The following is an 8,151-nucleotide window of genomic DNA, read 5'->3' on the forward strand; positions in this document are numbered from 1 at the left end:
ATGATCTCCCAGCACCGCCCTTCCATACAGTGTAAACAGGAGCCGTGTCGCATCGACACGGCTCCCGTTTACACTACAACCCTACCCGGATCATTCCCGTGTCCTACCCAGGTAGATAGCCGGGTAGGATTCACGGGTCACTTGATCCGGGTTTACCCTTTTCCACTTGCAAAAAACACAGGTAAATGCGCGCCCCCGTGCATTTACCCGTGTTTTTTGAGCTAGTGGAAAAGGGGTATTACTTGCAGACCCTGCCACATGTAGTGTGTTAGGACAGGAAGTGTAGGGGGTTTTAGTAGAAGGAACAAAGCACAGGGTAGAATTCATACCCCTTTTCCACTAGCTCAAAAAACACGGGCGCGCATTTACCCGTGTTTTTTGCAAGTGGAAAAGGGTAAACCCGGATCAAGTGACCCGTGAATCCTACCCGGCTATCTACCTGGGTAGGACACGGGAATGATCCGGGTAGGGTTGTAGTGTAAACGGGAGCCGTGTCGATGCGACACGGCTCCCGTTTACACTGTATAGAAGGGCGGTGCTGGGAGATCATGTGATCTCCCTGCGCCGCCCCTCCGCGTCACTAGAAGCGTCACCAACCCGGCATATGCCGGGTTGTGACTGCTGATGGAAAAGGGGCCGAGCACGGGTCGCAACAGGGGGCAGCTCCCGTGTCAGGCTGCGACCCGTGCTCGTAGGTGGAAAAGGGGTATCCGTGTCAGCTGAGGACTGAGGATGGTGGGCACAGGCTAGTGTCCAGGAGAAACGCAGTCTGGGGACTGTGGAACAAGAATGGCACTCCACAGTCCCTGGCATGATGGAGAGAAGAGCAGCATGTGGGTGTTGCTATGAAGAGAGGGAGAGCCCATATCTGCAGTGTAACAGGAGAGCCAGCAGCTTCAGTGAGAGATAGAGAGTGCAGTGTGAGAGCCACAGTATGCAGAGTACAGTGGAAGGAACCAGGAACAAAGGACCTTCAGGGGTACCCAAGAAGCAGGACGGGAGGTGTGAGTCTGCGGGAGAGGACCTGGGTGAGTGGTAGAAAACCACGTTTGGCGGAAGGCCCCCAGTAATGTGTCCATGAGAGATCCCGTTTAGACAGAGCCCCTAGCGAATGGGGGAGAGCACACTGAAATGAATCTCAGTTTGCGGAAGCCGCACTACTGATTCCCAGAGACTGCGCTGGTATGTACTGTACTGTAATGATGTCACATCATTGTTAATGCTGTTATTGCCAGTGAAGCAAATGAAAGGAAATGTAATCTGATGTAACCCATATGAATATTGTGCTGGAGAGAAGAAAAAGAAGTTAAATGTTACTGTAGCGATAACCCTGTCTGAACCGTGAATAAACTGCTTGCTTATGTGATGAAATGGCCTGGTGTGCAATGCTTTTTAATATGACTGATGACCGGCCGCTGCCCGGCTATCACATAACAAAACTGGGTAATAACAAATAATCATGGAGGTAGGAAGGCCTTGCTGGCAAGCTTACAATCTATAGGGAAATAGGCATGTATATACAAGGAAAGGTGCTATCTATTGCATAGTTGTCCGCCAAATTACAAAGGTTCTTGGTGGGCTGTATGATATGGTCATACAGCAATGATAAACCGGGTTCGAGAGGAAGGGAAAGTGAAGAATGAGAAGACATGTGAGGATATGTGTGGACTGTGCAGAGTGGATGCAATTTGATAGGAAGGTTTATAAAAGTTATGTGGGCGGTTCTGGAATTTGATACGCTTGCCTAAAGAGGTGAGTTTTCAGGGAACGCTTGAAGGTTTGGAGACTAGTAGAGAGTCTTATTGCGCGTGGTAAGGCATTCCACAGAGTGGGTGCAGCCCAATTAAAGTCCTGCAATCGTGAGTGGGAGCAGGTAATGAGTGTGGATGAGAGACGCAGGTCTTGTGAAGAGCGAAGAGGTCGGGTTGGGAGATATTTTGAGATAAGCGAAGTGATATACGTTGGTGTAGTTTGGTTAATGGCTTTGTGTGTGAGTAAAAGTATTTTATATTGAATACGGTAGAATACAGGTAACCAATGGAGGGACTGACAGAGCAGATCTGCAGACGATGAACGTCTAGCGAGGAAGATTAGCCTCGCCGCTGCATTCAGAATGGATTGTAGTGGTGAGAGTCTTGTTTTGGGAAGACCAGTTAGGAGACTATTGCAATAATCAATGCGGGAGATAATGAGAGCGTGGATTAGAGTTTTAGCAGTGTCTTGTGTAAGGTATGTTCGTATTTTGAATATGTTTTTTGGATGCATGTAACATGATCTTGAGACAGATTGAATGTGTGGAACAAAGGACAGATCAGAGTCAAGGATGACACCTAGGCAGCGAGCTTGTGGGGTAGGGTAGATAGTCGAGTTTTCAACAGTGCTAGAGGTACCTTTGGAAATATAATTAACTCTGTCTTTGAAATATTAAGTTTGAGATGGCGAGATGTCATCCAGGATGAAATGGCAGAAAATAGTGTCCCTTACTTCTATTTCTATTGTACTTAAACTAGTACTATGCTTAAGGATAATCGTTTGTGTTTTTTCATCATCTGGCAAAGTTCTGGCAAAGAGATTTGCAGAGTGTCGGGTGACTGGCAAAGAGATCTGCAAAGTGTCAGTTGAAGACGACGGGAGTGGTCGCAGAGGCAGCAAGGACTGGAGGACAACATGTAGGAGGTAAGTTACCATACTTGTGTAATTGTGTGTGGTGGGGGTATTGAGAGCACAGTACAAAACAGACTACAGCATGGTGGGGGAGAGCAGACAATACAAAACATGCAGAAGGGGGCAGTTCAGATGGCGTGGGACAGGTAGGAGCGGTGCTAGGATGATCGGCGCCCCCTTGCAAACTTTACAATTTGAGCTCTCCCATACTTTGTAAAGTGACAGCGAGCTGCCTGAAAAAGAGGTGTGGCCTCACAAAGAAGGGGCGTGGCCAAAATAGTACTCCCAGTTTAAATTACAACATACAAAAGCACAATCTTAGTGACATTACACCGCACGTAGAGCCCCTGATTCATAGCATGTCACATAGTATCCCTTATTCATATTACATTACACAGTAGTGCCCCCTAGTCACATTATGCTACACAGTAGTGTCCATTACACACATAATGCCCACAGTAGTAATGCCCCATGCAAATAATGCTCACATTAGTAGTGCCGCTTATACACATAATGCCCACATTAGTAGTGCCCCCTACACACATAATGCCCACAGTAGTAGTGCCCCTTATATACATAATGCCCATAGTCATGGTGCCCCATATATACATAAGGCCCACAGTAGTGGTGCCCCATATACACATAATGCCCACAGTAGTAGTACCCATTATACACATAATGCCCATAGTAGTAGTGCCCCTTAAACATAATGTGCACAGCAGTAGTGCCTCTTATACACAGAATGCCTACAGTAGCAGTGCCCCTTATACACATAATGTAATTTATAATATAAAGGATAGTTACAGTAGCTCTATCATTATGACTGTAACCTGCACACTGTGGATATTGTATGATACTAACACGGTCCTATCACTAGGGAAGATAACATCTGGTACTAGCAAAAGGGAGAGAGAGAAGGCTCTTGTGTGGGCGCACTCTTTTGAAATGTAGAAAAATTCTTATGATATATGAGAAGAAATATTATAAAACATAATTTTTAATGTTTAAAGTTTAAAAACTTAATTACCCATAGAAGTGATCCATGTGAAATAAAGATATTACAGATAAAGAATTAAAATGTTCTGGTCTGTTTTATCACAATAAGTGATTGAAAGGGTTGTAGACACTTGATAGTCTTACCCCCATTTCCCTTGACCAGTACAGAATGTCTGTATTAATGGAACCGCGGAGTGGTCATAGCGATAATGATAGGTAAGTCCCAAAAGGGCTGCTTACAATCGGAAATTACTGGTCACCAAAATTCAAAAAACCTGACTTTGTAACATATGCCAAGATTATTGGTCGTAAGCCTTGCGTAGAAAGAAAATATGGTAAGAACCAGAGTTAGTGGTGATACTGCTGTTGGCGTCGCACTTCACATAGAAAGGAAAATAATTCCTACTCTACAACACCAGGTATTCGCAGGGGGTCTCCTCTCCCGGTACTAACCCAGCCCAACGCTGTTTGGCTTCCAAGATCGGACGAGATCGGGCATTTGCAGCGTGGTATGATAGTAGAGAATTTATGTGATAAGTACACCAATGAGAGTGCACCTATATAGGAAATTAAAGAAAAAGATGGAAACAATAGAAGAGACGAAAAGGAATGAATGAGTAAAGAGGGAAGAAATGTGTGGATCTGCTTTCCACGTTAGGCACGGCTCACAAAATCCCACTTCCGTGGTATCATGCTCCGTGGATCGTGGATGAGAGTCCACGAAAAATAGTAGGACAAGAAAAAGGCACAAAATCAATGATTCCAGTACACTTATATATTGGCCTGAATGAGAACATTAATTATGCTGTTTTCCTTTGATTAACTTGTTTTCAATTGTAATCATTTTTAGCATTTTGCATAATTTCCCCTCTCTGGTTCTTTTTTTCCCCCTTCTTTCTTTCTCTCTCCTTTTTCCCCCCCTCCTTCCAATCTTCCTCCCTATCCGTCACACCACCTTTTCCCCAACCACCTCCTCTTAACCTCACCCAACACACTAAACTACTTTCCCCTTTCCCCCCCCCCTTTCCCATTTTCCCCAGTCCCTCCTCAAAAAACCCCAACCCTCCATACTACCCCCCCCCCCCCATACCCACGAACCAGGTACATCAACACACCCTCACTCAGTCCAGTACAGGCCACTACATCTTCCAATGCCCCTCATGTTCCAGCCTGAACACACTATAGTAACTTTCCTACATCCTTTTCCAATCATCACATCCATAGGCACCCTCCCCCCTTTTTTTGCTCCATGCCCATAATCTGCAATTTCCCATTTTCTAATCTTTCCCATTTCCCTTTCACCCCTCATTACCTCCGTATACCACCCCCGTTTCAATTCAACATTTCCATGTTCTTTACACCCCTTTTTTCCTTCCCCTGCACCCATCCTTAGCCTTTGCGTCTGCCCTAATACACTGCACTTTTCTCACTACAATTACATCCCTCACACAAGGGTTAATCACATTACCAGGCTATGGATATGAATATATACTCCAGGCTAATTATAATGAGTCATCTTTTGACTCTCAACGGCTTTCATTAATCTGGGTGCCAACCACAAATCAGCATGCTAAGTGCATGCACGGCATACTATCAATATTCTCACTTAATCAAATGTACTTTCACACCAGTTACTTTATGTAGAATAATTAATCCAAGTTTTCCTAATCTAGCCATCACCATGTCTTTTCCCCCTTATAATATCTGCCAATCCCCTTTAATTTCTTTCCTTATTCTCTCTCCCCTCTTTTCCATCAGTCCTTCCCTCTGTTTTTTGCAATAATCTTCATTTGCCATCTACCAAGATGGCGTCCGAAGCTTCATTATCCCCGTCCCTCTGCAACCAGCTGACCTCCCTTGCCATACCACGAAACTGCCATCCAGTAAGATGGCGCCTCAGGTCTCATTAATCCCCGCCCTTCAATCTCCGTCAGGCTCCGTCTCACTAACTGGCGCATCCGAGCGGCAGCTGACTGCTCTCGCCACCGCGCCCGGCCTATTATGTTAGCGGCCAATACGAACCTCCAAGCTGCTATAAAACCCTGTTCCCCACCCACCCCTCCAAACCCAGAAGTGAACAAGGCCGCACGGGCGAAACGCGTCTTCCACGGGGGGGGGGGGGGGGGGGGGGGGGGGGCGACGACCGGGACCGCTGATAGAGTGACTTTCTGGCACCTTCACCTGCACCTGACCATGCCTTGATCTTATCTGAAACTTTTCATTCTGGTGATCGTAAGCCTAATCCTGTCCTGTGTTAATCATACACAGACAGCAGGATAATATCTGTGTAATACCATAATTTGTATTCCACTACACATCCCAGCTTTTTTGTGTATATATATTGTCTGCTGCTTTAGAACTCTGATTTAATTCTGAAATTGAATTTGTATTTGTCTATTACCTTGAAGATAGCACCAGGCAGATACCTCACACTATTAGTTTTATCACCAGCAGAGGCCAGTATACAGCTACATGATTTCATCCATTGTAATTTCCAGTGCTATTTTATTTATTTACTGATGATAATATTGCATCTCGGATCTAGTCTTTTTTTAACTCATGATATGTAATTCTTTAAATATGAATTAATTTCTATACCTTGTTCATCCCTAGGTGCACTATAACGTGCGCCAATATCAGTAAATTACTGTCAGAGGCCTAATAACTATTGTTTGGTGACACAGAATATCCCATTTTTCGCTTACCTTTTTCTAATATATAAGTGTACTGGAATCATTGATTTTGTGCCTTTTTCTTGTCCTACTATTTTTCGTGGACTCTCATCCACGATCCACGGAGCATGATACCACGGATGTGGGATTTTGTGAGCCGTGCCTAACGTGGAAAGCAGATCCACACATTTCTTCCCTCTTTACTCATTCATTCCTTTTCGTCTCTTCTATTGTTTCCATCTTTTTCTTTAATTTCCTATATAGGTGCACTCTCATTGGTGTACTTATCACATAAATTCTCTACTATCATACCACGCTGCAAATGCCCGATCTCGTCCGATCTTGGAAGCCAAACAGCGTTGGGCTGGGTTAGTACCGGGAGAGGAGACCCCCTGCGAATACCTGGTGTTGTAGAGTAGGAATTATTTTCCTTTCTATGTGAAGTGCGACGCCAACAGCAGTATCACCACTAACTCTGGTTCTTACCATATTTTCTTTCTACGCAAGGCTTACGACCAATAATCTTGGCATATGTTACAAAGTCAGGTTTTTTGAATTTTGGTGACCAGTAATTTCCGATTGTAAGCAGCCCTTTTGGTACTTACCTATCATTATCGCTATGACCACTCCGCGGTTCCATTAATACAGACATTCTGTACTGGTCAAGGGAAATGGGGGTAAGACTATCAAGTGTCTACAATCCTTTCAATCACTTATTGTGATAAAACAGACCAGAACATTTTAATTCTTTATCTGTAATATCTTTATTTCACATGGATCACTTCTATGGGTAATTACGTTTTTAAACTTTAAACATTAAAAATTATGTTTTATAATATTTCTTCTCATATATCATAAGAATTTTTCGACATTTCAAAAGAGTGCGCCCACACAAGAGCCTTCTCTCTCTCCCTTTTGCTAGTACATGTACTTTCTGGCTCTGGGCGCACCACCAACTAGGACAGTGTTAATTAATTGAAAAAATTATATTTTTTTCCTCCCAATTTTCAAGGGTTTAATTGTCCGATTTTGGTTTTCACATATCAATACTATATCAATTTGACTGGTGCCCGATCGCCCTTTGTCTAGTCAAAATAAAATCTGGAGCAGATAACTTGGGTCTCTATGAGAGAGGATCTTGGTTTTAGATGAAAAAAGTCAATAAATTAGATAAATTGCAAATGAATAAAATTGAAAGTACACAATAAAATGTAGTAGTACAATTATACACATATTATGTCTGACCAAGAAATTCTGGTTGTTTAGATCATCATTTGGCAAAGTTCTGGCACAGAGATTTGCAGAGTGTCGGGTGAGCAGCAAAGAGATCTGCAAAGTGTCAGTTGAAGACGATGGGAGGGGTCGCAGAGGCCGCAAGGACTGGATTATAACATGCAGGAGGTAAGTTACCATACTTGTGTAATTGACTGCGTGGTGGGGGGTATTTGAGAGCACAGTACAAAACAGAGACTATGGTGAGGGAGAGTGGACAATACAAAACATGCAGAAGGGGGTAGCTCAGTATAGGATATACAGATGGTGTGGGGGCAGGGGCGGTGCTAGGGTGTTCGGCGCCCCCCTGCAAACTATAAATTTGAGACCTCCCATACTTTGTAAAGTGACAGCGAGCTGCCTGAAAAAGGGGCGTGGCCTCACAAAGAAGGGGCGTGACCACACAATAGTACTCCCAGTTCAAATTATGCCACACAATAGAACACTCTTATTCACATTACACCACACGTAGTGCCCCTGATTCATAGTACACAATATAGTAGTGTTCCTTTTTCACATTACATCACACAGTAGTGCCCCCTAGTCA

At 44.0% G+C, this 8,151-nt stretch overlaps 2 pseudogenes; one reads left to right on the forward strand and one right to left on the reverse strand.

The window, feature by feature from the left end:
- Positions 1-4,064: 4,064 nt before the first annotated feature.
- On the reverse strand, positions 4,065-4,183 carry LOC134931437 (5S ribosomal RNA; annotated as a pseudogene).
- Positions 4,184-6,630: 2,447 nt separating this feature from the next.
- Positions 6,631-6,749, forward strand: LOC134931438 (5S ribosomal RNA; annotated as a pseudogene).
- The last annotated feature ends 1,402 nt before the right edge of the window (positions 6,750-8,151 follow it).

This window comes from Pseudophryne corroboree, chromosome 5 (assembly GCF_028390025.1).
Source record: "Pseudophryne corroboree isolate aPseCor3 chromosome 5, aPseCor3.hap2, whole genome shotgun sequence".
Taxonomy (NCBI): domain Eukaryota; kingdom Metazoa; phylum Chordata; class Amphibia; order Anura; family Myobatrachidae; genus Pseudophryne; species Pseudophryne corroboree.